We start from the raw sequence: 27,674 nt of genomic DNA, 5'->3' as shown, positions 1-27,674 counted from the left end.
AGTTTTGCATAAACACTAGGCGTTCGTTGATCATAACCCCTAGAATGTATGTTACTCCCGCTACAGTAGGAAATAGCGGGCCAGTCGACACCTCATAATGACCGAACCAGTTTGCATTCTAACTTATAAATGCCTAAATAACGCGACTCCACTGATAACTATCGTTTATATACAAGAACAAACAAAGCATTATATTATTTTGGGGCCAAGTTTGGTCTGAAATCATTCTCACGCCTTAAAATTCACTACATTTCTTTTAATGTCAAAAACATTTCATAGCAGACAAATTAGGATCCCCATACCAGGAATAACGTAAAATTAAGCAATTTCCTCAATTGTGTCGAAATTTGAAGGGCTAAAGGGCCAGGAATGTTTTCAGATTGTGAGTCCTGGATAGCTCTATCAAACTAAAAAAGAACAAATTTCGAATATTTCTTCCAGCCTAAATGCAGTTCCGGAAAACACACCCTAAAATCGCTTGTTTCTTTACCAGTTTTCTTTTTTAATTCAAATCCTAACCAAATTGTTTGCCCAAACCATATCCCGTTTTTCCTACGGGGTCCGATATGAGGTGAGATAAATTTATCGCGACGGGTATTTATGACCGGCTGCTCTACATGCTGTCAACCTCATTAGAATGTTAATGAGATGAAATGTATGACGTGATATGTGATGGTAGGGAGGGAGATAGTGAAACCCGGTGCTGGCATGTAGCCTACTCCTGTCGAATAGCACCAAGGCTTAACGTCTCCATTCGATGGACGAATCAGAATCAACAGCGTCATATGCCCTCACTCCATATGACCACTGCGGAGAGGTTTGGAGTTTAATCCAGGATTTTGGTACACAATCTAGTGATTAGAAATTGTATAACACCACCTCCCATCTCCTGTCAGCCAAAATTCTAATGGTGAAAATGTTTTCGACCAACGGGACTCGAACCGGATAACTACGGTGTCAGACCGTTTAGACTTCAACGCCAGTCATGGTTATATGTCGGGCTCAAATCCTAGCCAAATTAACTTACGTATTTAAATAATTGTTTCTGTAATATGTTCCTTGGTTCAATACACTCAGCCTATTTTATTTTTTGAAAAATGTCCTCACCGAATGTAGTTATAACGGCTTAAGGGAAACTCTGCATTGAGCCACATTAGCGCTCGTAGTAGCTGAAAAAGGCAAACTGCTAATCGAAGCTATCTGATAACGAAGATTAAGATAACGTATTGTAATTTTTAGGAATAAATAAAAAAAATATATTTTATTTACCTAACATTCATAGCTCATATCTCTAGGACTAGGACAGTGGATTTATTGTTTAAGGGAGAATAACCTTCCTAATTCCAACACAATCTGGATGGCTGTGTTTGCAGTTGATTTTTTTTCTATTTGTTTTACGTGGCAGCGACACAGGGAGATCTTATGGTGACGATGGGAGAGGGCAGGGATAGGACTGGGTAGGTTGCGATCATTGCATTAAGTAAGGTACATCCCAAGCATTCGCCTGATGTGATAATGAGGAACCACGGAAAACCATCTTCTGGCCGGGATGGTACTTAAAGCCACGGCCGCTTCCTCCCCTCTTCCTTGTCTATCCCTTCCAATCTTCCCATCCCCCACAAGGCCCCTGTTCGGCTAAGCAGCTGAGGCCGCCTGAGGAGGCACTGGTCCTCCTCCCCAGTTGTATCCCCCAAAGTCTGAAGCTCCAGTAGACTGCCCTTGAGGCGGTAGAGGTGCGATCCCTCGCTGAGTCCGAGGGAAATACCAACCCTGGAGGATAAACAGATTAAGATAGGAGATAGATTTTTTAAAATGCTGTTTGTTCGGGTCATCGACCCATGCGGATATTTTGCCCCTACTGTACGAACCTGCGTGTAATTGGAATGGCGGTAGTGTGGAATGTTGTGCGTGAGGAAAGGAATATTAAGTGCGTCACAAACATCCAGTCCCCTGGTAAGGGATATTAATCATTACAATTAAATACCCACTATTTCCCCTGGATACTGAACTAAGATACAGCCCGATGTTAAATTGGGAAACCACGGAACCTATCTTCAGGGCTGTGAGGGTAAGCTCACACCTGCGCGCCTGTAACCGCACAGCCAACTCACTCGGTTTTTAGGAACTTATTTCTTGGTACTGAGTACCACTTGCTGCAGTTTAACGGTTGCGGAACTGAGCAGTCAGAGAACGGACGGCGAATGTAGCCGCATTTTATATTCGTCCCCTCCGATTGGCTCATCCTGTCACCAATTAACTGACAGTATATTTCCTGCCATTAACTGCCATGGACTAGGGAGCTGTTGCATTCCAACAGACGAGATCCAAATCTCGGCGCGCCGTTCATAAGAAAACCGGGCGAGTTATCCGTGCGGTTAGGGGAGCGCGGCTGTGAGCTTGCATCCGGGAGCTAGTGGGTTCGAATCCCACTGTTGGCAGCCCTGAAGATGGTTCTCCGTGGTTTCCCATTTTCACATCAGGAAAAGTCTGGGGCTGTACATTAATTAAGGCCACGGCCGCTTCCTTCCAACTCCCAGGCCTTTCCTAACCCCGTCGTCGCCATAAACCTATCTGTGTCGGTGCGACGTAAAGCCACTAGCAAAAAAAGAGGTCACCACGTTTTTCGCTCAGTCTACCAAAGCAGAACCTGCGATAGTAGTTTATTTTTCAGAATTACATCCAACGTGTGTCTTATTTACAGCTAATTCTGGCATTGATTCCATTTATTTGTGTCAGTATCCCCAACTTCTACTTAACAACACTTTATGGCACATACGGCCACTACACAGTACTCACATGCCCTATATGGCTGTTGGAAACAGTGTTTGCGTGCCGCTTCTGACCAACTAGGTCCTCCAAATAAACGTATTCTGCGTTAAAAATGGAACAGTTCAAATCTCCGAACAGTGAAGATCTAGGGAAAAGAAAGAATACGACCACAAAAGGCGTGAAAATTATGAACTTCTTAATTTAACAAACCAACTATCATGGAGGTCGGAAAAGAAAAAGAGTTGAACGAGGGGGTGTTCCTCCCATACTACCGGCTGGATAAAATGAAATTGCCCCGAAAAATATTTACAGTAGGACTGAGGTGGAATTGACCTTGTTAATGAATATCACATAATATGCCGAAAATGACCTAATCTGTATAAATGAATACTGCTGATCCAAAAGATCTGAATCCACTTCACTCAGAAACCACCGGCAGAACTCAACACGCCAAGGCCCATCTGCACGCTTTAACGCATACACAACACTAAATTTGTAAGGATACAGGTGCAGGTCCTTCCTGGTAAAGTTTTCACACGATGATCTGTTAATTCCCACTTGCACAGATAAACGGTGTTGAGATTTCGTATGACTTCCTTCCAGGCTTCCCTTCACTCGAGCAATGTTTCCCCATGGTCGAACTCCTTTTCGGATAGTCACGTTTTTCACTCGCTGCGAAGCCCGTTTCACGGTATTTTGCCACTAAGGCTTGCTTTGTAGAATTTACTGGAGGTTTTTCCATAGCACCTCCAGTCTTAAACTCTCGCGCAACAGTTCCGAGCAGATTTTTGACGAATTGTCTTCCGCATGACACTCGAAATGAACACGCGCTGTTCTATCGTGAGCACAATATTGCGTTGCATTCAACTGGTCACTAAAAGGGTCTCCTCATCTCACTCACTCACACGTAATGACATAGCAACGTATTCAGGAGATTCGCATGCGCAGACACGTGACAGAGACCGATTGGTGCATCAAAATCACTGTTTCCAGCATTTCCTGTGATGGACAGTTCATTAAGAAGAGTCAATTCCACGTGAGCCATATAACTAGTTCCCTGGCCTATTTTAATTTGCCCACTCTATATAAGCAAAACGGCCGTAGCCGCGTTCAAACACCGGATCCCGTGAGATCTCCGAAGTTAAGCAACATTGGGTGTGGTCGATATTTGGATGGGTTACCACGCGCTGTTGGTGCGGGGTTACGGGAATGGAGGAGCGGAAAGGAACTGGCCACCATACCGAACATAAACTCCGACTCAGGCACACTTCTGCGGAGGTTCGGACCTGCCTTCAGGCAGAATACACCCTTGCCTTACTCTGTATAAGATTACAGTCTCTTACGGAGGAAACATGTGGATGTATTCCATAGCGAGTTACACTTACAACATAACAGCTTGTTGCCACACGTGACAGCACGAAATGTAGGACAATTACAAGAGTGATAGACTATATTTGAGAACAGGGAAGTCGCACTATTCGACACCCCAGTCATAGTTAGATGAATTGCCTTTATTTCCTTTTTAAAATTTATTGTGTAATTTCCCAGTCGAAATTGACCGCAACGAGTTAAATTAATGTGACATCCATTCCTTAACGAGCGCCGTCTCTCAACTGTCACTGCCTACGCAAGTCATCGCAAATGAACATCTCTTTTGATTAAAACGGCGAGTTGCGAGATTATCGCCATTTCGACCAGGATTTCCCTTATCGACTTTCTGTAGGCAAGTCTCCAACGTTGCCAGTCTTCTCTTCTTGCCATCTCTGTTCCTAACGCTCCATGAAGACCAACCAGTGCTGCATCAGCAGAGAGGGAAGAGGAATATGAGTAGCAATGCTCAAGAAGATGATTTTTATAATTATTGTTATTATTATTAGTAGTAGTAGTAGTATTACAACAAATCCAAAACAAAAGTAATGGAGTACAGTCGAACGAAGTCAGGTGATAGAGGAAATATTACTTTTTTTTGCTAGGGGCTTTACGTCGCACCGACACAGATAGGTCTTATGGCGACGATGGGATAGGATGGACCTAGGAGTTGGAAGGAAGCGGCCGTGGCCTTAATTAAGGTACAGCCCCAGCATTTGCCTTGTGTGAAAATGGGAAACCATGGAAAACCATATTCAGGCTGCCGACAGAGGGATTCGAACCCCCTATCTCCCGGATGCAAGCTCACAGTCGCGCGCCTCTACGCTCACGGCCAACTCGACCGGTGAAATATTATATTAGGAAATGAAGTCTTAAAAGAAGTAGATGAACATTGTTACTTGGGTAGTAAAAAAGAATTAAAAGGACATAAAATGCAGACTAGCACAAGCAAGGAAGGTCTTTCTTAAGATAAGAAATTTTCTCACTTCGAACTTTAATTTAGAAAAGGGGAAGATTTTTTTTTCTAATTGTTTTACGTCGCACCGACACAGATAGGTCTTACGGCGACGATGGGACAGGAAAGGGCTAGGAATGGGAAGGAAGCGGCCGTGGCCTTAATTAAGGTACAGCCCCAGCATTTGCCGGGAGTGAAAATGGGAAACCACGGAAAACCATTTTCAGGGCTGCCGACAGTGGGGTTCGAACCTACTATCTCCCGAATACTGGATACTGGCCGCACTTGAGCGACTGCAGCTATCGTGCTCGGTGGAAGATGTTTTAGAAGACTATATCTGGAGCATGGAAGTGAAACATGCACGATAACTAGCTCAAAAATAAAGAGAATCTAACCTTTTGAAATGAGGAAAGTGTAGTTGGTAAAAACGGTACTGGTAGACCAAGGTATGAAGATGAAAGGCAGATTGGGGCAGATGTAGGACGTAGCAGGTAAGGGTGTTTCTTCCCGAAGGCAGGTCCGAACCTCCGCAGCGATGTGCCTGAGCCGGAGTCTACGTACGGTAGGGTGGCCAGTTCCTTTCCGCTCCTCCATTCCCTTATCCCCCACCAACAGCGCGTGGCAACCCATCCAAATCTTGACCACGCCCAATGTTGCTTAACTTCGGAGATCTCACGGGATCCGGTGTTTCAAAACGGTTACGGCTGTTGGCTGGGGCGTAGTAGTTACATATAAATGGAAGTTTTAGAGCAGAGTAGGGTGGCATGAAGAGCTGCATCAAACCAGTCTGAGCACTGATGGACCAAATAACGACAACAACGTTATTATTATTATTATTATTATTATTATTATTATTATTATTATTATTATTATTATTATTGTTATTATTATTATTGTTATTATTATTATTATTATTATTATTATTATAACCAATTAAGGAGCGTGTATGAACTCACTTAACGCAATGTTCCTTCTTGTCCCACTAATACCTCTTCTTTCTGTGTTCTCTTTCTGTGTACTTCTATCGATTTTCTACGTTTACTTTTAGGTTTCTCTCCACGTTCATCTTAGCCTCTGATCTTCTAAAATTATTCTATTGAATGATTTCTTCAGGAATTCTACTTTATTATGAATCTTAATTTATTTCCACTAACGAGTTGTTGCAGTTTTTCAGCGAGGATAATCACAATAACGTTTTATTTATTATGGCAAAGTTAGGGATGTACTCCTTTTCTTACACTTTACCAGTCTTACCCTAGAACACTGTTAATAATAACTACTGATAACATTAATATGACAAAAGTACATTTAAATATATATGAAAAATGAGTAGTATAACTACTACTTAAGAGAAAGTTTAAAAAATATATACATTTGTACAGTATACCGAGATATCGCCTTAAACTGTGAAGTGAAGGGAAGGATCGGCAAGAGGAAGAAGGGAAAAAGAAGAAGAAAATCTGTGAAAGGAAGTAGAAATAATGGTGAAGACGCGGTAGGAGGAGGTGTTTTCAGGTCACAACTGGATGATTCATGCATGTTTACCGAGTATCTTGACACAGGCATGTTTAAAAGCTGAGCTGTTGAACATGTTTCTGACGTCCACTGGTGAGAGATTCAATTGTTGGGCTACGCTAATGGTGAATGATATCGTGTAGATTGCTGTTCTGTGTGCAGCAAGAGACAAACACATGGTGCTATGGTCTGTGGAGAGGAGCTTGATGCGATCACGGGATAGGCTGGTTGAGAAGTTTTATGAATATTATGCAAAAAGCAAAGAGTGTGAAATGTGCGTCGTTCTTGCAGGCGAAACCACCCGAGCCGTATATAAGACGGTGTGACATGGTCAGCGTAACGAAGTCCACATATGAATCTTACACAAGCATTCTGGGCACAATGTAATTTACTTCCCCAGTCTACTCCTAGGTTGTTGTAAACTATGTCGCAATAATCAAAATGAGGTAATGCGAGTGATTCAACAAGAATTTATTTACTTTAAAAGGGAAAGTGAATTTGATTTACTGACACAGTGGAGCTTTCCGTATGTTTTTATATACACAGATAAAGTTTGGGCAGACCAGGACAGATGTTCGTCAAATATTACACCAAGATTTCTGGCATTTTGGATATACTGTATGGGAGTACCACTTATGTTCAGGTGTTTATTTGTCAGGCGCCATTTAATATTCTGTGTAAGTGTTCGGAGGAGTCTAACTGCCTTTTTCTAATTGTATGTGATTTTTTTCCTGTTCATTGATAAACTTGTTGTGGTTTATTTTCCGTCCAAATGCCATTTAGTTCCTGGGAATTTTCTGAGAATTTTCTTTCCTTATGACATGCCTAGACAACTTTTGAGGGACAAAATACTCTACCAAACTTTGTGGCAGCGTGTTACTATTACCTGTTTAGGCAGTTACAGGTTATAATGCAAACTAATTCGATTATTGGGAGGTGTTGACTGGCCCGAGCTGGAAGTCGATTCGGGATACCAAGCTCTTCGATTATGGAGGAGTTAGAACTTTTCTTCGTCCAAGGTATTGTGGAAGTTGAAATTTCAGGCAGTAATAAGGTAGAATGCGTGTAGCAAGTACACCAGCCTCTGCGAGGATTATGCTACGGTTTTTGTGTTCGGAACTCCTATATTACTCTCGCTACAGCGGGCCAGCCAACAACTCCTAATAACCGAATTAGTTTGCATTCTAACCCCTAACTGCCTAAACAGGTAATGGTAATATCCTGCCACAAAGTATGGTAGAGTATTTTGTCCCTCAAAAGTAATCACTACAGCAATCTGGGGCGTTTATCATAATGGGTAATATAAAATCCAACCCAATGACGCAGCAGCCCTGAAGGGACATGGCCTACCAAGCGACTGCCGCTCAGCCCGGAGGCCTGCAGATTACGAGGTGTCGTGTGGTCAGCACGAAAGAATCTTCACGGCCGTTATTCTTGGCTTTCTAGACAGGGGAAACCAACTTAACCATCAGAAAGCTCCTTATTGCCATCACGTAGGTTGAGTGGACCACCCTCAGATCTTGGGAGCAATTGGTGACCTAGCCGTGAATCGAACCCGGGGCCTCCGTGTAAGAGACAGGTAGGCTACCACTACTCCGCGGGGCAGGCAAAGTGTAATTTATTGGTCAAAATCAGTATTGAAAATTATTTTGCGCTGTGGACGAAACCACATCTGTGCACACCCACGCACGTCGTCGTCACACGTAAACCGTTGACCAAGAATTATTGAATTTTTTACATTATTTCTTCGAAGTCTTTGAAAATATTTCTGAACGTATAGCTGTATACCTTCAGCAGCACAAATTCGAGTTCCTTTCGTAGCATGAAAAAGCTAGCGGGTGCTTTTCCCTAACTTTTCACAACGTTCTTCAGGTTGTTCACTCCCCTCTATCTCTCCCGCTCGTCCCATCACTTGTACGAGTATAATTGATTTTTTATCCTAAAGTATGTATATACAATTTTCTAGAATTACTTACACAAAATTTTTAATAAAAAATGACGAATGTGCACATGAAAACTTGTAGGTGGAACTTGCAAGATGACGAGGTGAATTAATTGAAATAGTACAATTTTTAGAATACTTAAGCTTGTATTCAGTGAGTAATGGTATGAAGTGAACTAGAAAATATTCCATACGTTTAGGCAGGGATAGTTTAAAACGCAAAAGAATTTGGCTTGTAGGAAATGTCTACCCCTCTCTTTCATAATGCAGCCAGATTAACACCATTCTCAGGAATTCTAGCAGACTGAGACCCAAACGTCTATGCAAATCTCACAACAGAACTGTTTTCTGGGCCTCTAATGTTGAAGCAAATCTCATAGCAGAACTGTTGTCTGGGCGCCTAGTGTTTATGCAAATATCATAGCAGAACTGTGGTCTGAACCCCTGATGTTTATGCAAATCTCATAGCAGAACTGTTGTGTGGGCCCCTAATGTTTATGCAAATCTTATAGCAGAACTGTTGTCTGAGCCCCTAACGTTTTTGCAAATCTCATAGCAGATCTGTTGTCTGCGCCCCCCGATGTTTATGCAAATCTCATAGCAGAGCTCTTGCCCGGGCTAGTACACTTGTTACTCCCTTCAGAAAATTCACCTCCGAAAACCGTAAAAGTAGTTCGTGGCACGTAAAGCCAATGATATTATTAGACAACTTGCATTATAGCCTATAAATACCCGAACTTCCGCGTTCGGTGAATAGTTAGTGGAAGACGAGAGACCCTCTAGTTGATCAATTAAAACTAGCGTTTCTAGGATACCGAGCGAGTTGTCCGTGTGGCTAGGGGTGTGCAGCTGTGACCTTGCATTCGGAAGATAGTGTGTTCGAACCCCATTGTCGGCAGCCTTGAAACTTTTTATGTGGTTTCCCATTTAAATACCAGGGAAATGCTGGGCTCTACATTAATTAACGTAAAGGCCACCTCCTTCCCTCTCCTTGCTTCTTCCTATCCCATCGTCGGTACGACGTAAAGCAACGTGTGAAGAAATGGCACAGAGATGTAAGAGTATATTTTAGTGCAGATGGTGACGAAAGTTTGAACTAGCATTGGGGACACGTGATTTTTTAGAACGAGATACTATTTCACGGCAGATACTTTGTTTTAAGGGAAGTAGAATGACAACATAACTTCGGTGAAGGTAATTAGTGAAAAAATAAAAAGGAAAAGGTAATTTGCCTGAATTTTTAATTCCTGATAAATATTTGACAAAGTTTAACCCAATTTCTTTTTCAACAATTCTCAGTAAAATTATCTCACTGAGAAAATCCCTGACATAATTCAGCAGGATTCTATAACTCATAAGATTTTTTTTTTTTTTTTTGGTATTTGTATTAGTTTCTCCAGAAATTGTGTTCATCGTGTCATAGCGCACGTTCCAGGGCAACTACTGTGCGAGCGCTGTTGGGTTGTGTTCTTGCCAATGGTGGACTGACCACCACTGTGGTGTACGAAGAGCTCTTTAAAAACCAATTCCCAGTGTCGTTAACTAAACTAACTCACTTCGTTACCGTGAAGGAGGAAAATTATTCTACTGCTGTTGACTTTCACAAAGTTTATCCTCTTACAATAATAGAGTTCTGTAGGTTTCATTGATAGTTAATTACTGAGCTTTCGTTATCTGGACGTTTCAAAGTCCCTGCACAATATTGCCATTATCGAACGATACGGTAGATATCGATATTTATTTCCGATAGTATCGGAATATTGATATTTTTTTATGAAATAAGTTTAGATATCAAAAAAGGTTTCTCAACATACCCTTGGAATGACGCCTTTCGAAGCTGGAGCTGCAGATATGTCCAACTCTCGATGTAATGTATACCGATGAATAGAATGTAAAGACTATACTTTTATTTCCAGAAGTAAATTGTTACTAAAATATACGATTGACAAATGTAACGATTATAAATAACAAATTTCAAAAAAAAACTCTTGTTCTTCTTCCATCGCTTTTCCCACATCTGTGAAATCGCCGGTGCGTACTGTATCGCACATATGGATTTGGCCCTATTTTACGGTCAGATGCCCTTCCTGACGCCAACCCTGTACGGAGGGATGTGATCACTACAGAGTGTGTATGTGGTAGTTGGTAGTGTAGTGTGTTGTCTGAATATAAAGAGGAAAGTGTTGGGACAGAAGCAGACCACAATCCCCGAGCCAGGAGAATTAATCAGTTGCGAATAAACCTTCAGACACGGCCGGGACCCTCCGAATCGAAGGCCTTAACGCTGGCCATTCAGCTGGTGATTCGAACAAATTTCTAAAAGTAATATTCGTTACAAATAATCGATACTTTTCTAAATTACTTCCCAACATTGGATACAACACGGGCGCAAGATCACTACGCGCCTAAAACAAGTTTAACACCAGGTGTATTTTTGGTGTTCCTGAAGGATTACCACTAAGAAAGTAGCCCAAATAAAGAGAGAGAATTCGTAATACACCTATTAAGCGATATGCAATCTCAGGACAGTCCAGAATCTGGAACTTCGGTAAACATGTACAGGAAGCATCATGTGGCCTGTTCAGTGTGTAAATATGCCTCTACGAGTGATTACAGCGTTTGACGGTACGCGGCTTGTTACACGGCAAAGTCACACCGTGGTTCGTGTACACAACGTTTATTGTGTGATTCACTTCAGATGGCGATGTACCACAGTTCATTTAGTAATATCGCAGTATTATTTCTTTCAATAAGAACTAATTCATTGCAAATAATTTTGAGTGTATGTACTACGAACTCACTTGCTCATTTTGTGTATTTGCAAATGGATGATAAATAGTCGGAGTAATGGATTTGTATCATTAATACATTTTAACAAGCAGAACTCATATGCATACTGTTCAATTATTTTATTTACTGTTGCGAGTACTTCATCATGCATTACGATCATTAGTTGAAAAATCAATTAACTATATTAAATACCTTATTTTGTAGTTGAAATACAGCACTCCATTTCTTCCGAAATATGATTTGCTATTTGTTAAGTACAAATGTTAATTGGTCAAATACGTTTTATAATTTGACTTCACTATTTCATTTGTGAGAAGGTTGTCTCACAAATGTAGGCAGAAGCTGAAAATGCTCACACGAAGAACCGGGAATCTGGAAGAAGAGTATTTCCCTTTCAGGTGAATATCAGTTCGCGGATTCAATGTTTCATTACACTTTTGCTCTTGATACTCGAAACAGATCTCCATGGTTCAGGGGTCAGGGCACCGGCCTCTCATCGCTGGGTTCCGTGGTTCTAATCCTGATCACTCCATTTGAGATTTGTGCTTGACAAAGCAGAAACGGGAGAGGTTTCTCTCCGGATATTCCGGTTTTCCCTGCCGTCTTTCATCTCAGCTACACCCTCCATTATCATATCATTTCATCTGTCAGTAATTACCCATAGGAGTGCGACAGGCTTCAGCAACTAGCATATTTCCTATCCTCACCGCCACTGCCTTCGTTATGTACAGGCCGTACAGTAGCGAGCGCGTGAAAGCAATCAGTTGATAGTTAGAGTGGAAGCTTAGCACGTGAGTTAATTGAGTGACATGTGAATTCTTCACCGTTTTATTGTAATTTTTAACATTGGTCGTATGTTTAATCAGATACGTATGCAACTGAATCATCATCAACTGCACAATTATCTGAAAAGTTCTTAACCAGTGAAGAAAATTTAGCGTGAGCGTGTATTCATGTCAGGCTAGATGTTAAGAATATCGCTCTGCAGTGTTCTAATTTTTAGTTTAATTTTGTAATGTTATATCCCTAGTATAAAATTGAGTTAATGCATTCAGTATTTTATTACCAACCACGATGTGTATATAATTTAATTTAATTAAGGTTATCAGTGGAAGGAATCATCCTGCCGAAGAGTTGCTGTGTGCCAATAATAAACGACGAGAGCACACTCCAGTATTTGTCATGAAGAAAGAAGTAGGCTATGGAAGAAGGTTATTCCTAGGGAGAATTAAATAGTTAATCACCACACAGTTATGCGTACCAACCACTTTCCTGAAGATCAAATCCTGAGGGAAGTAAGAGTATCTCGTCCAGATGGCGAGTTAAAATTTCTTATTATCTCATAAATATGGTCAATATTAGGTATATTTTTATATAGCCAGACTTTCAGCTTATTTTAATTCGGTGTATTTGAAAATTAAAGTGCAATTTATGCATTTTAGGAATGTACTGTATTGTGGAATAAGTCTCCTGAGGTTTTCCCTATCATACTTCCTATCACAGGCTTATTCCATGAAAACTGAATATGAAAAAGGCGTTATTTACTGAAAAATCTACATTTTAACAATAACTTAATTTCATGACATTGACAGGAAATATTTTGTTATTGTTGGAGGTTAGTTTACCCGGAATCTCTCTCGTAGGTACAGTACTGAATCAATTTGTGGTACAGAAATAATTTACATTTGCAGTATATTGTATTGGTAATTGGTTGCATATTTTATATCAGTCTATATGATGTCAATGTTCCAGTTGACTAGAAAATGGGTGGAAATCGCAATAATTTTTCTCAAAGTATTGGTCTGTACTCACGGAAACGAACGGATATGCGCGAGAAATAGAACACTACGGGGAAGGATATGCGTTGTAGGGGAAGGTCTGACAGTACAGGACACCCAAGCTAACGCTCGAGTTAAAAAGGTAGACTAGTGTGGAATTAAACAAATAACTGATTTTCAGGAACCTTATTATTCACCTTATGACTGCTGTTGAACTCTTACATACTAACATTAAACACAAGCAATTTATCAGTAATTTAGGAAACATAACAATCTTAAAGATTTAAAAACATGGCGTACAGTATCGGACAGTCTGCTTTCAAAGGAGTGTTCTTACTTTCTTATATATTGTTATATTATTTCACACTGCACATGTCACATTTATAATAAAGTTCATTCCCTTCAAGATTTTTACACTTTTCATGAGCCCAACCCTTGCATAAACTGCACTGTATCCAGTCCTCAGCGAAATTTTCCCCGCAGATGATGCAAACAGTTTCGTCGTCTCCAGTGTGAAATTTCAGCGCTTTCCTTGCAGTTTTACTGCGCTGAATATTTCCTTTTAATTCTCTCCTTGATTTAATATAGGACTTGACGGTCGTCTGCACTGAATGGGCACCTTTTATTCGTTGCCTTTCTTCGAGGAGGAGTTTGTAAGGGCTTGAAGTGAGAATTTCACTTTGGTCCCCACGCCGTTTCCGTATGTTGAAACTCTTAGAACGTAGAAGTGGACAGATGTGAATTAGGTTTTCACTTGGGGACAATGAGGAGCTATGTATGCCTATCTCTAAAGATGTGGTGGCCTTCGGTGCTGACAAGACGAGTCTTCAAGAGGAAGGCTTGGAATCGAAAGTTACAGCGTGTTTTGAAGTTGATGGTTGTGGTTTCTAAGGTAGAACGTTGGCATGTACGGGCAACTTCAGACAAACATGGTGTCAGTTCAGTGGGAGGTGAGTTAAAGTCCAAGTCACTGAAAATATTGGGGTTCAACGGATAGATACCAGTACAAGCGAATGACGACTGAGCCAGATCCATACGACACACTTTGGTAAATGCAGCATTTACCAGCCCAGAAATGTCTCTCAGCGAAATCTTCAAATTACTGTATTTCCTCATCCACAAAGAGCACGCCTCATTGTATGCATTTTTGAAGGGATTCATAATAACCCTATCCAGAGGCTGCAGTCTGCGGGTAGTGTGTGGTGGAAGACTCAAGATGTGGATGTTCCTGGAGCGAGCAAACAATATCACCTCTAAATCTTTATGAGTACAGTGGCCCTCAACAATAAACAGCACCGGGTTCTCTTCATTTGGATTCACTCTTTCACAAAAAGCTCTCATCCACTTAAGGATTCCATCTTTCGTGATCCAGCCACTCGGTTGCGCATCAAACACACTACCTTGGGGAGCATCTTTGCTAGCTCACTGTCCATTCTTACCCGTGGAAAAACAAATACGGGAGGAACAAACTGATCCCCCCGAAGCATTAATGCACAACAGAACGGTGACGTTCTTTCTCCGTTCGCCAGAAGACAACTTTCCTACTTGTTTCTTGCCTTTCACTCAAATTACCTTGAACTGATTTTCATGCACTACAGATACTCCAGGTTAATCAGCATTAAACATCACTGATGGTTTGAATGAATGTTTTTCCATCAGTTCAATGAGTTTGTCGAAAAATCGTTTCACCTGCTGTTCATTGAATCCGGTAGCGCGTAGCAAACTCGTGGATTCTGCGAACCTTAAACTCAAGTAGGGATGTCTTCATAAATGAGTAGTAAAAGTATTTTCCAGCCATTCGCTTTTCTTTATTGAACTGGTGATTAATTTTTAATTGTTCAGCAAATTGATAAGCTAATCTTAGAAATTCGCTTGTATTGAGAGGCATTGGTTGGTTGTCCAGCATTTTGACATGCGTGTACAAGTGTCCTCCTGTTTTTCATTAACAGTAGATTTGAATTTACCCAAGTTAGGTTTCCAAGTAAGCTCCTTTCCGGAAGAAATTAATTTTACCCTGTCGCCTAATGTGCTTTTGGGAACAGAAAAGAGGTCACTTGCTTCCCTGATACTTATGTTTCCACGTTTTACTTCATTAATGGCCATTTTCATATTTTCATCTGTCCATTTTTCACGTTTCTTCTCCATTTTGAGCTGAAACAAAATGGAAAATTCTTATAGTCGGAGGGAAAACTTACAAGCTTCATGTCCGATACTGCCCGACCTATTCGTTCAAAGTTTATGCGTCAGGAAACTGAATGTGTTAAAGTCACAGGGATATTATACCACTCAGTTGTGCACTAACCGATAGTAACTGATGAACCGTACGTTAATTGATATTGCACTTACCTATGTTGATGTTATTAGCCAAGAAAGTTATCTTTGAACAGTGACACTGAGCACAAAATCACGAAATCTCACACCACAAGTACACTTCTTAAGTAAACACCTTAAAATGGCGACCACACGCTTCCATCACAACAAGCTTGTAAGCACTTACTGAAGGGTGCTGCAATCTTGCGGCGATTCCCAGAAACTGACACTATCCGATACTGCACGCCGTCCGGTACTGCCATATCTTCCTCTATGTCAAAATTAACAAATGTTTATGAATAGTTTTTGGTTGTATAAGATGTTAACAGTTTCTTAAGTAATTTAAACGAGTGTGTTTTTCAAGTGGAGCGGATGTGTACAGCTTTCAAGTCCCACCCAAAGCGTGACGTCATCAGAGCTACAGTACGGCCTGTACATCACGAAAGCAGTATCACCGATATATGGGAGCTTCATTCATTCCATTCCCGATGCGGTCGAAGGACTTGAAAGAAACTAGAGACTTTCATGTTTCATTCTAAAGAGTAAATATAAATTTCGCATGAGCGTAAGGAATTATTTCCTCCCAAAGCATTACTTAATTACTATTAATTACAGATGTAGACCATTGAAACGTTTATAGGACTTAAAACCACTATCGCGTGGCACAAAAGGTTCATATCGTTCTTGCAGTGTTCGTCCCTTCACAAAAAGTGTTGCGTAATGCCTCTCGTGAGGCAAATGGTACGGGTGTATCTGCTCAGACAATTCTCAACAATGCCCCTTGAACATCTGCACGCAGACGATAACACCGTAGTGCCGGTTGGAGATGGGTAGCGGAACACTTGTACTGGAATTTAGAATCAAGGCGTCAAGTCTTCTCCAGAGATGACTGCAGGATTTGTCTGATGCCTGATAATGGTGAGAGAAATGTGTGGATAAAGCGCGCTATCACGCGAGACGAGTCATATACTTCATGCCACGGCTTCACCGTTTATAGCATTATGCAAAGTGTACAATATCGCGACCGAATCCGGAAGCCTACCGTTCGGTCATATCGAAGACAGGATCCTTTTGCAAGATGGCAATGTGCGCGTGCAAAGTTCCCCTTATGTTAACAGCTTTCTCAGGGAAGCCCAAAGTAATCGGATAGCATAATCTGCGGTGACTGCCGTAATGAATGCGATTGGACATGCCTGGGAGCAGCTGGAACAGGTAGCATGAAGACACAGGAAGACATCCCTCAGCCTGGACGACTTCCCGAGTGCTGTTCTCGAAGAGCTGGACAGCACGATATTCGTAGTGTTTTCAACAGATTCGTGTGTATTCATCAAATTATACAGCATGAAAGGGAATATTGTACCACAATCACACGGAACAGGGGAGAATTATGTATGAAAGCCATACGTGAAGGAAAATGAGTCTTAAATTCACTACACTGTAGGAGCGCCTGAAAACATCATGGAAACATACACGTTTGAATACGGTATAAACCAAACCCCATGGCACAACAGCCCTTGAAGGGCCTTGGCCTACCAAGCGACCGTTGCTCAGCCCGAAGGCCTTCAGATTACGAGGTGTCGTGTGGTCTGCACGACTTATCCTCTCGGCCGTTATTCTTGGCTTTCTATACCGTGGCCGCTATCTCACCGTCAGATAGCTCCTGAACTGTGCTCATGTAGTCTGAGTATATCACGAGCAGCCCTCAGATCCGGGTAAAAACTGTTGATTTCGCTGTAAATCGAACGCAGGCCCCCAGGTGAGCGGCAGGCTCACTGTCCCTAGACTGAGACATAGAACCCAAATATAACATTCGAATTATTAAAAATTAAACCTTTAAGCGTTTACGGCTGTGTTTACAGCCTGGTGTGTGGAAGGAGAAACGTGTTGTGTACTGCAGTCCTGCTCAAGATAAGGGGAATTTGTTACGACCCAGTCCAGTGGAAGTTACCTCATTGTTATCAGCAATGTGCATGGTCGAACACCAAAACCACCATCAGCCCCAGCGGCAAGCAGCAGCGAGTGAACTCTTGTGTCAGCCGGCGGGGAATAGTAGCGGAGATACTCACAAAAAATAGGAACTCCGAAACGGGAAGGCTATATTTAGCCTCCAGGTTTAGAAATGAATGAACACTCTACATCTACATACCTGATTGTATAATTTAAATATACAATTATTAACAGTGAATTGCTAATAATTCTACTCGTCAAACTTATAATCCTACGAGATGGTAAGCTTGCTGAAAAATCCACAGTTATAGCCCTTCAGGCAAGCAACTCAATGTTTAAAATATCCTGGGAATGTGAGCTATAAATTTTAAATATAATAAAATATGTGAATATATTGTTTATTTATTCCTGAACATTACAATCCTCCTTTGAATCCTCGTTATCCGATCGATTAGGTTAGCGGTTTGTCTTTTTCTACCACTACGAGCGCTAATGTGAGTCAATGCGTTGTTTCACTTAAGCACCACTATGAGCGCTAATGTGAGTCAACGCATTGTTTCACTTAAGCACTACTACGAGCGCTAATGCGAGTCAATGCAGGGTTTCACTTAGGCCCTGATAACTACATTTGTTGCGGACATTTTTCAAAATTAAATAAACGCCTCTTGATATTGAACCAAGAAACACATTTGTCTAGGATTTGAATAAAAACAAAACGGGTAAAGAAACAAGCGATTTTAGGCTGTTCTTACGGAACTGCATTTAGACGAGAAGAGATATTCGAATTTGTTTAAAGTTTGATATAGACATCTAAGACTCATAATTTGAATCATTTTCGGACCTTAAGCCATTCAACTTTCAGCACAATTGAGGAAATTGCTTAATTTTACGGTGTTAGTAGTAAGGGGACCCTTACTTCGTGTGCTTAAGAAATGTTTTGAACATTAAAAGATCCATAATCTCTTTTATCGAATGCCTTCTCCAAAGGTGTGTATACAGCATTTTCCCTTCGCTATAACCCAATCGTGCAGAAGCATTGTGGGTGAAGTTAACTAGGCTCGTTATGGTAGACCTCCGAGGATACAACCCGTGTTGACAGTCAGATATGTTCATTTTAACATGCCCGTATATTCTGTTTGTTTGCTTGTTTGTTTGTTTGTTTGTCCAACGCTTGTCTCGTTTCTTTATGGGGTCGGGTATGAGGTGAGATTAATCTATCGCGGTGGGTTTTTATGACCGGACGTCAACCTCATCAGAGGAGTTAATGATATTAAATGAATGACGTGCTATATGATAGTAGGGAGAGGGATAAACCCGGTGCCGGCACATAGCCTACTCCAGTGGTACAGCACCAAGGGGTCTGCTCAAGTCTTAACGTCTCCATCCGACGGACGAATCACCATCAACAGCGTCATATGCGTTCACTCCATATGAGCACTGCGGATTTGTTTAGAATTTAATCCAGGCTTTTGGCAAGCAATCTAGTGATTAGAAATTGTATACCATCACTTCCCCAACGTTTTGATGGTGAAAATGTTTTCGAACAACGGGATTCGAACCGGTTAACCTCGGTGTCAGACCATTTAGGTTTCAGCGCCTTAACGATCATGGCCACCAGGCGAGCTCATGTGCGTACATTCTGTTATAAAAGATAAAATCGAAAATCATACTCTATCGTTGCAGTTACAGCAAAACCTCGTATCTCCCGAAGTTCTTCCTCTCCCTCCTTAAGACTGGTCACTCCTCCCAGCCACAGTCCGTCAGTACAATTTTAGTTGGATTAATTTTCCTATACAAATGTGTAAAGGAAAATGGCATAAAAGAAATATGTCATGCGAAGGTACAATCCTGCGGTACGGGACAGTAAGGTTCATGCATATAGGAAGACGATTTCAAGGAAAATAGTTCTGATTGACTGCCTATCCGTATGTGGCTGGGTGTGAAGGTCATTGTCACATTCACGGTTTAGGCTCGTCAGCGACGATATTACCCTTGGTAAAGTTTTAAACAAACAAAGATAACCAGTGAAAGAACAATCGGAGTATTTACTTTTACTTTTAATTTGCTTTTCATCACTTCGGCACAGATAGGTCTTATGGAGACTATGGAAGGGCAAGAAGTAGGAAGGAAGCGACCGTGGCCGTAATTCACTCATGGCAGGGAACAAGAAGGTAAGCCAAATATTTAAAATTCTCAGGGGAAGCATGTTTTTATCAATACGTTATCACCGATTTAGCAATGTTGTCAAACCATTCTGCGTTATATGAAGCAGCTTTTTAAATCATGGTTTTGGTTTGATTTTGTTAAATTCACATTATTAATGAGGAATCTGCTTTGGATTGTGAAATAAAGTGAATTGCCCAACATTGAGCAGACATTATTTTCTGATGTGGATGAGTAAAAATAAAAGCATGTGAGTCACATTTGTGTATTGTTAGTTGTAAGATTTAATTGTTCTCTTCAACAGAAGCAGTGTGTAAATTCACTGCCAATAATTTATTTACAAGATGATAACGTCCACTTCAGGAAAGCCGTGGAATATGTATTACACACAAGACAAACTGACTTATCTGGCTGACAACATTTAGAATATTAACAAGATAACTCAACATTCTTACCGACGAGTGTTTTGTATTCTTGAAGAATTTGGCAGTAGAATTTGCGTATAAGATCTTTCCCCGGGATGAGTGAATTAAGGTACAGCCTGGTGTGAAAATGGGAAATTACGGAATTCCATCTTCCTGGTTTCGAACCCTCTATCTCCGGAATGCAAGGTGACAGACCGCGCAGCCACTCGGTCGGTGAAAACCGGAGTAAATTGGAAGTGCTGCAGCGAATAGAAGTCTCACCAAATACATTAATATTTGAATGGATTCCTTTACGAACTCTCCCTGTTACTATTATAACTCTAGGAACATAACAGCTGTCATTTTTAAGTTAAATAGAATGTACTTTCGCAGTATTTATTACTTTATGTTGGCAGCATACCAGATACCTATAATAGTCTCCAGCAGCTGTTTTCTCGACGATCGTATGTTAACTGGAGTGATGCTTCCTTGGACCTGAGTCAAGGTCACAACTAAGTCTCTAACCTCTGTGTCACCTGCCCGAGAATTTCAAAACATATGAAACATAAGTGACGGGCATCGAGCACAGCAACGACATTCGAGTATTGAGTTGAAGCCGGTAACCACCACATTGGTGGAGGTCATGACTGAGCAACTATCCTCTCTTAACAATACTCAGAGACAGTATTACCGGATCGTCGGCCTTTTGGAAGATGTTCCAGTATTTTGAAATGTTCCAGAAAATACAAATATAGTTGCAAGTCTTCAAATATTTTACATCATGATTTCGTAGACAGAAGCTACTGGGCGGAAGTACACGGTGGTACGTAAGTGCCATGGGTAATAATGAATGTCTTTAACTTCCCTTCAACTGATATCAGTTTTAAGATAATTTAGAGTGCGATGCCGGTATTATATTACCTTGTGAATGTCTTTATAGTGCTACTGGTATGGTTCTCTACCATTTAAACACTTTAATTTGCAGTTAACTGAGCTGGGATATCAATATTTGACCTAGGGGTAATCGTAGAGTAAAATCCTGGTATGATGTCGAACTTGGCACGATCTTACTATAAGGGGTGATAACAAAGTTTCCGTTCGACGGCCGAATAGTCCTGAATCTGGATGCCAATAAAAAAAATAGCCGTGAGCATTGAGCCACTTATCCCGCCAACGCACCAGGTTGAAGATCCCCGTGTGGTAAATCAGTGTCCTGATGCATGACGAAGTCCGTAACCGCCTGCTGCACATCCTCGTCCGATAGGAAGCGTCCACTTTTAAAGACATTTTTGAGGGGACTGAATGCTTGATAGTCGCATGGGGAGAGATCAGGGCTGTAGGCACATACACAACCCACTTGATGTTAGCCGTAATGGATGAGGCTGTCGTCCTAGATCGACCGCCGTGTGATATCGAAACGCGACCCGTACGGAACTTGGTGCACCATATCACAACGGTGATATTCCCCATTTTTCGATTGACACCCGCCGGTGTTTATCCTTTGGCAGCCACTAACAGAATAACAGCACGTTTGTCAGGTTTGGACGCATTTGGTAATAACTTCGCCATAGTTCACGTGGCCGCATTTAAAGCGCGCACCTCGGCACGTCACGCGACTGCTACACTAATCCCCACGTCTACACGTCCTTGCTAGTAGTCGCATTGGAGTGCACTACGTTGCATGTCCGCTGCAGGAACGTCCTCTTTCGGAAACGTTCTGATCATGCCTCACACATGTGACTAAGAACCACATCTTTGAGAGCAAAGAGAAGGAGAAAGGGAAGGGGCAATGACCTAGATGTTAGGCCCCTTTAAACAATAATTATCATCATCGGAGTCCGGCTCTATGGCTAAATGGTTAGCGTACTGGGGTTTGGTCCAGAGGGTCCTGCGGTTAATTCCCGGCCGGGTCGGATTAATTCCTATGGCTCCTGAGGTGGGTGTGTGTGTGCCGTCTTAATCATTACAATTCATCATAGGCAGGTCCCATCCTCACAGACGCACAGGCCGCCCATACTGCGTCAACTCGTAAGACCTGCTCCAGGCCTATTCGGAGGCCACAAGCCATTATTATTTATCACCATCAGAAGAAAGAAGAAGATATTCAGATGAATTACTGAATGTTACTCAGTTCTATCACTCATTGTTAATTGTATGATCATTTAATATTCAGTAAAATAAAAAAAAATGACATATTTCTAAACACTTTCCGGAACTTTGAATAAATATTTCAAACATTCCGACCTGTATCATGCGAGATATTATCTTTAGATTGGACACACTGATCAGAGAAATGAACTTGAAGGGTCTCTGTCGGGGCTCCGGCCGCTAGGCTTCGCATGTAATTCGTGCCTTGAGATGCGTATTGTTGGAAATAGGTACCGCGGTACCCTTTAATTTTTGTATCCTGATGCTAGTTCGCTATTTGCTATATCACTCTTTACTAAGACAGAATGAAACATATATGTACGAGATATTTTACATATTATACGGTATACACTTGAATGCTAGTTGTGTACATTCCCGGAATTTCGTTCATGCAATATACCATTCACATTTTCCAAAATGGTATTTTGATGACTTTAGTAACAGATATGATCGGAATATTTGTTAAACTTTGCGATATCCACATCAACTGCCGATCTCAATATTTTTGAGGAAAGCCCACGGCGTTGGAATATTTTCACTAGTTTCTGGCACTGAACATACTGAAACGATTAACAAGTATAATCTATCCTTCACAAGGGTTATGCTATGAGTTTTACATAAGCGTTAGGGGTACGGCCCAGCAGAACCCCAATAATTTATATTACTCTCGCCTCATAACGACAGAGCGGGGTAGACAACACCTCCTAATATCCAAATTAGTGTCCAGTCAAAACCATTCGGATTCTATACACAAGCATAGAAAATGTAACTCAGTGAAAATTATTCTGATGGACTGCATATCCACATGTGGCTGGGAGGCGTTACCTGTCTTAAGGAATATAATGGCCATCGATATTGATGTTAGCATGTGAAAAATAGTTAAATGCTTCATGAAGTTCCTCATCGTCATAAGTTTCACCAGAGTATTACTCAGAAATGTACTAGTTATTTCAAATCATTGTATGGATAATCTGATGACCAAAGTAGTTAGATCTGAATATATATAAGGAATGCAAAGCAAAGCGAAGGAAGTCATCTCCGTACAGGCATTGAAGGCCCTGATAATGGTGGAAGGTAAAGGCTTCCACTATTCGTAACCTCGGCACTTGATGGGGTAGAGTGGTTAGCTCTACGCTCGGCCGCCTTTGCCCCCAGGAATTAACCTGGTTCTCATTTTCGGTGTATTAGGCTGAGTGAACCTCAGGGCCATATGCACCTCCGGAAGTAGAAATTAACCTGGTTCTCATTTTCGGTGTAGGCTGAGTGAACCTCAGGGCCATATGCACCTCCGGAAGTGGAAATCTCATTTCTTAAATTTTACGACTTCCTGACGGGGATTCGAACGCACGTCCTTCCGGGCGAAACGAGTACGCCTTTACCGCATCGGCCAGGCAGCCCCTATATAAGGAATGACCAAACTAAAAACTTACAAATATTTCTGAAATTGTTCCTCTGGCACCATAAAATTTCTTACAAACTTTATGCTAGAAATGCTATTAAAATATCCACAGTTGTAGCCAATCAGGCAAGCAACTCAATGTTGAAAACATCCTAGAAATTTGAGCTACGAATTTTAGGTAAATATAATATAACAATGTATGAGAATATATTCTTTGAATATAAAAATACAATACCTTTCTTAATCATCGTTATCCGGTCGATTTGATTATCAGTTTGAATTTTTCTACCATTACGAGCGCTAATGTGAGTCAATACAGAGTTTCACTTAAGCAGTTGTAACTATATTCGGAGTGGACATTTTGCAAAAACTCAAAAAATACCTGAGGGTACTAAACCAAGGAACACATTATGGAAAGAATAATGTAAATAAGTTAATTTGTCTATGCTCTGAATAAGAAAGAAAACGAGTAAAGAAACAAGCGATTGTAGGTTGTTTTTCCTGAACTGCATTTAGGCCGGAAGTTATTTTCGAAGTTTGTTTTTTATTTTAATAGATTTACCCAAGACAGACAATTTGAGAAGTTTTCAGGCTGTTTAGCCCTTCAACATTCGGTACAATTGAGGAAATTGCTTGAATTTTTCGTAGTATGCGGCCACCTCATGGCTCATAGCTAAGCGGTAGTTCGAAATATCTCTTCATCCCCTCCCGTTATCAACTGCAGCGTTCAAATAAGTCTTCAGCCGTTGGATTTTCGGGAACTGTATGGCAGGAACTGGATGGAGATGCCCAGCTGCGGGGTGTCATGGGATTTGAGATTAACATTGGGAGGACATGGTGTCCCCATAAATTAATTACAGTACGAATTGAATTAAGGTTGCCGTTAGATTATCGTTATTGTGTCCCAACCGATGCGAATTCCGATCTTGGTTTTTCATCTGGGATTTAACATGTGTGACTAAATTCTAAAGATTGGACATTAAAATTGAAAATTAATATTGATAATAATCACATTCCATTGCATCATCAAGCAGCCAAGTAAATCGTGATTTGGCTAATCGCTTAGTGCCAAGCAGGATCGGAACCGTAAAATTTTTGGATTAATAATAATAATAATAATAATAATAATAATAATAATAATAATGGTTAACTGCTGTGAAACACTTGATAGTATTTTAATTAATAACAAAATGAAGCAGCAGAAGAAGAAGAGGAACTTTTAATATTATTTACGTTAATAGTATTAATGAAAAACAAACCAAACCCCATGGCACTACAGCTCTTGAATGGCCTTGGCCTACCAAGCGACCGCTGCTCAGCCCGAAGGCCTGAAGATTACGAGGTGTCGTGTGGTCAGCACCACGAATCCTCTCGGCCGTTATTCTTGGCTTTCTAGACCGGGGCCGCTATCTCCCCGTCAGATGTCTCCTCAATTCTAATCACGTAGGCTGAGGGGACCTCGAACCCGCCCACAGGTCCAGGTAAAAATCCCTGACCTGTTCTGGAATCGAACCCGGGGCATCCGGGTAAGCGGCAGGCACGCTACCCCTACACCACGGGGCCGGGATAATAGTATTAATGGCGAAATTGGAATTAATATACTGAATCAATGAGAATAATGATAATAACATTAATAATAAAATAATGACAATAAATATACTATAAATATAGTTTATGGATTATTTCGGGTGATGATGTTGCGGTGACTAGGGTAGTCAGCTAGAAAAATGACGTAATAAATGTAAATATGCTCTAAATAGAAAGCAAAGTTTGGTGATAATATTGATGGCAAATACCTGCATCTGGATGTTTAGGTTAGGGTCCCATGGTCATATTCCGTCCGTTAACAGTAGCATATCTTGGGTTAGGAACCCGGGATGGTATTAAACAATCTCTGGTGGGTCTCATCTCGGGATAGGTTGAGACGATGACATTATTTATGTGTCCTGGCCCACCTTTCCAACAGAGAAATAGCCTCGACCACATTTGGTCGGCGATCATAGGTTCAAACACGCAAGTGGATGGGTGGTATAAAAAGTGTACAATTTTATGTATGTCTAAATTTCAGCAATGCCAGATTGATAGGCAAATATGGGTCAACAACTTTTGTGTATTCAAGATAAAATTTGAATAAAATGCTCCTTAAGCATTTGCAAGGAAACAGTTCCAATTTCTTGTGTTTGTAGACATTAGTAAACCATTGGCGACCGTTTCATATATCCGTCCCTTTTCCTAGCACGGAGCTTCCAGTTTTACCCTTTGATCTGTTTTTAAATATACTTCTTTTTATGATGAGCCTCACAGTTAATAATTTGTGTGACCTGTTCAACCCTGTAGTACTAATTTCTTTGCACCTATATTTAAACTGGAGATCCCGTATCTTCATTTCTTGTTTGTTTGTTTGTTTGTTTGTTTGTTTGCGCCATACATCGGACGGTAACACCACTGAGATAAATGCTGGTTGGGACTCAGGCTTTGGGCGGGTGCAGTGAGGTATCAGTTAAGGTCCGAGCCCCAAACTAGACTGCCGTCATGTTATTAATAATTCCAGCCGCTCCGGTTTCCGGCTGTCTATTTCCAAACAATTCAGCAATTATTTTAATCCACGCGCTGTAGAGCGCTCTGAGGTATGAATGTCTGTTCAACGTAGTGGAAACCTAGATTTGTAAAACAAACAGTAGTAATAATTCGAGGCATTCTTGTTGCTATAAAGTACAAATTAATATTACCTCATCTCGTATATAAATGACTTGCATTTCTGTTCACTATCGGCTACTGTTTCGTACTTGGACAAGTTAAACATGGTGTTTACTAAAATTCTTGTTTTCTGGAATATAACTCAATTTTGAATATCTATGGTCAGCCGGCGGTTGCAGAGTGGGATTCGGCTGGTACGACAGCTATGCACTCCGACCGACCAATCAAGCAGAAGACAGGTGGCCGTGGATCTGCCGTCGCTCTACATCTCTGCATTCAGGAGACGGGGAGGGCCTGGTCCCCACTGTCGGCTGTCCGAGAATGTTGTTCCGTGGTTTCCATTCTCCTGCCCTAAGTTGAATGCCGGGACAGTTCCTAGTATAGGCCACGGCCGCCAACCCTCTCTCCCCTTCACCGATACCTTCCAAACTGAAAGTTCATTCAGACACTATGCTTGCGATGATGTCGCAGAGTTTTAACAATCAGACTTGTCTTTTCATGATATCCTTTATTTGAACAACTAGATACTTCGAAACTTCGTCATTAACAATGAATTAATTATACTTGCAGTCCTTGTAGCTTTTCTCCCGTCAGTTTCGTCCCAGTTCGTCTGTAGATCAAAAAGCATTCTGTAACTTTACGCCATTCCACGCGTGTACCTGACGTCATTAACTCATCCGTGAGAAAGCTAAAATGCTCCCTCGTCTCTCCACGTGCCTGATCATCACCAAATAAATCTGATTCAAGCTCCTCAAGATATTTGCCCACCTGGTTCAAACATATTAGAAACTACTCGATTCAGGACTCTTGTTCACCACTCTGGTTCATTCTAGCTCCAAGTTTATGGGTTCAGTATGTAACTCTTAAAAGTACTTTGTGTTTTGTTCTTGTTGTTGCCTTTCTAGAATTATTTGAATTGGGAGAATTCCTACAGTTCTTGAAACTAAATAAGAAACTGAAGACGTGCTCTCAGAGTTTATTAAACATGCCTTCATATTTCCTTCACTGTACAGTCCGTGACATGCAATTGTATATTTCTGCCTCTAAGAAGATTTCGTCACTCGTAAGGCTGATGGACGCACGTAAGCAGATTATATTCGGTGCGTAGTGGAGGAGATCGCTTGTCTCTTAACGTAGACTAAATGGGGCACAAAATTGAGAATATCCACCACTGCTGTGTGAACCGACAGAGGTACTTCTGATAATTTACAGTCGCTTGCAGAGAAGAATATTTGATGTTCTAGAATATCCGAGAGGTGAAGTCGCAGACACTATGTAAGGATTGGAGAACAAAGTGTGGAAATGGTAAAAGACACCGGAAAGTGGAGGACTGAAGGTAAATTCCTTTTTTAAAAAACATTGGTGTTTGTACGTGGTAGACAGGGACAGGGGAGAAAAGAAATACTGGACAGCAGGAGAGAAATATAATTTATTATATACACTTCTCCGTTACACGGAAAATCATAGAACAATGGATATATCTTTGGTC

This window comes from Anabrus simplex, chromosome 6 (genome assembly GCF_040414725.1).
Source record: "Anabrus simplex isolate iqAnaSimp1 chromosome 6, ASM4041472v1, whole genome shotgun sequence".
In the NCBI taxonomy this organism is placed as follows: Eukaryota; Metazoa; Arthropoda; class Insecta; order Orthoptera; family Tettigoniidae; genus Anabrus; species Anabrus simplex.
Note: the sequence above shows the minus strand (reverse complement) of the source record.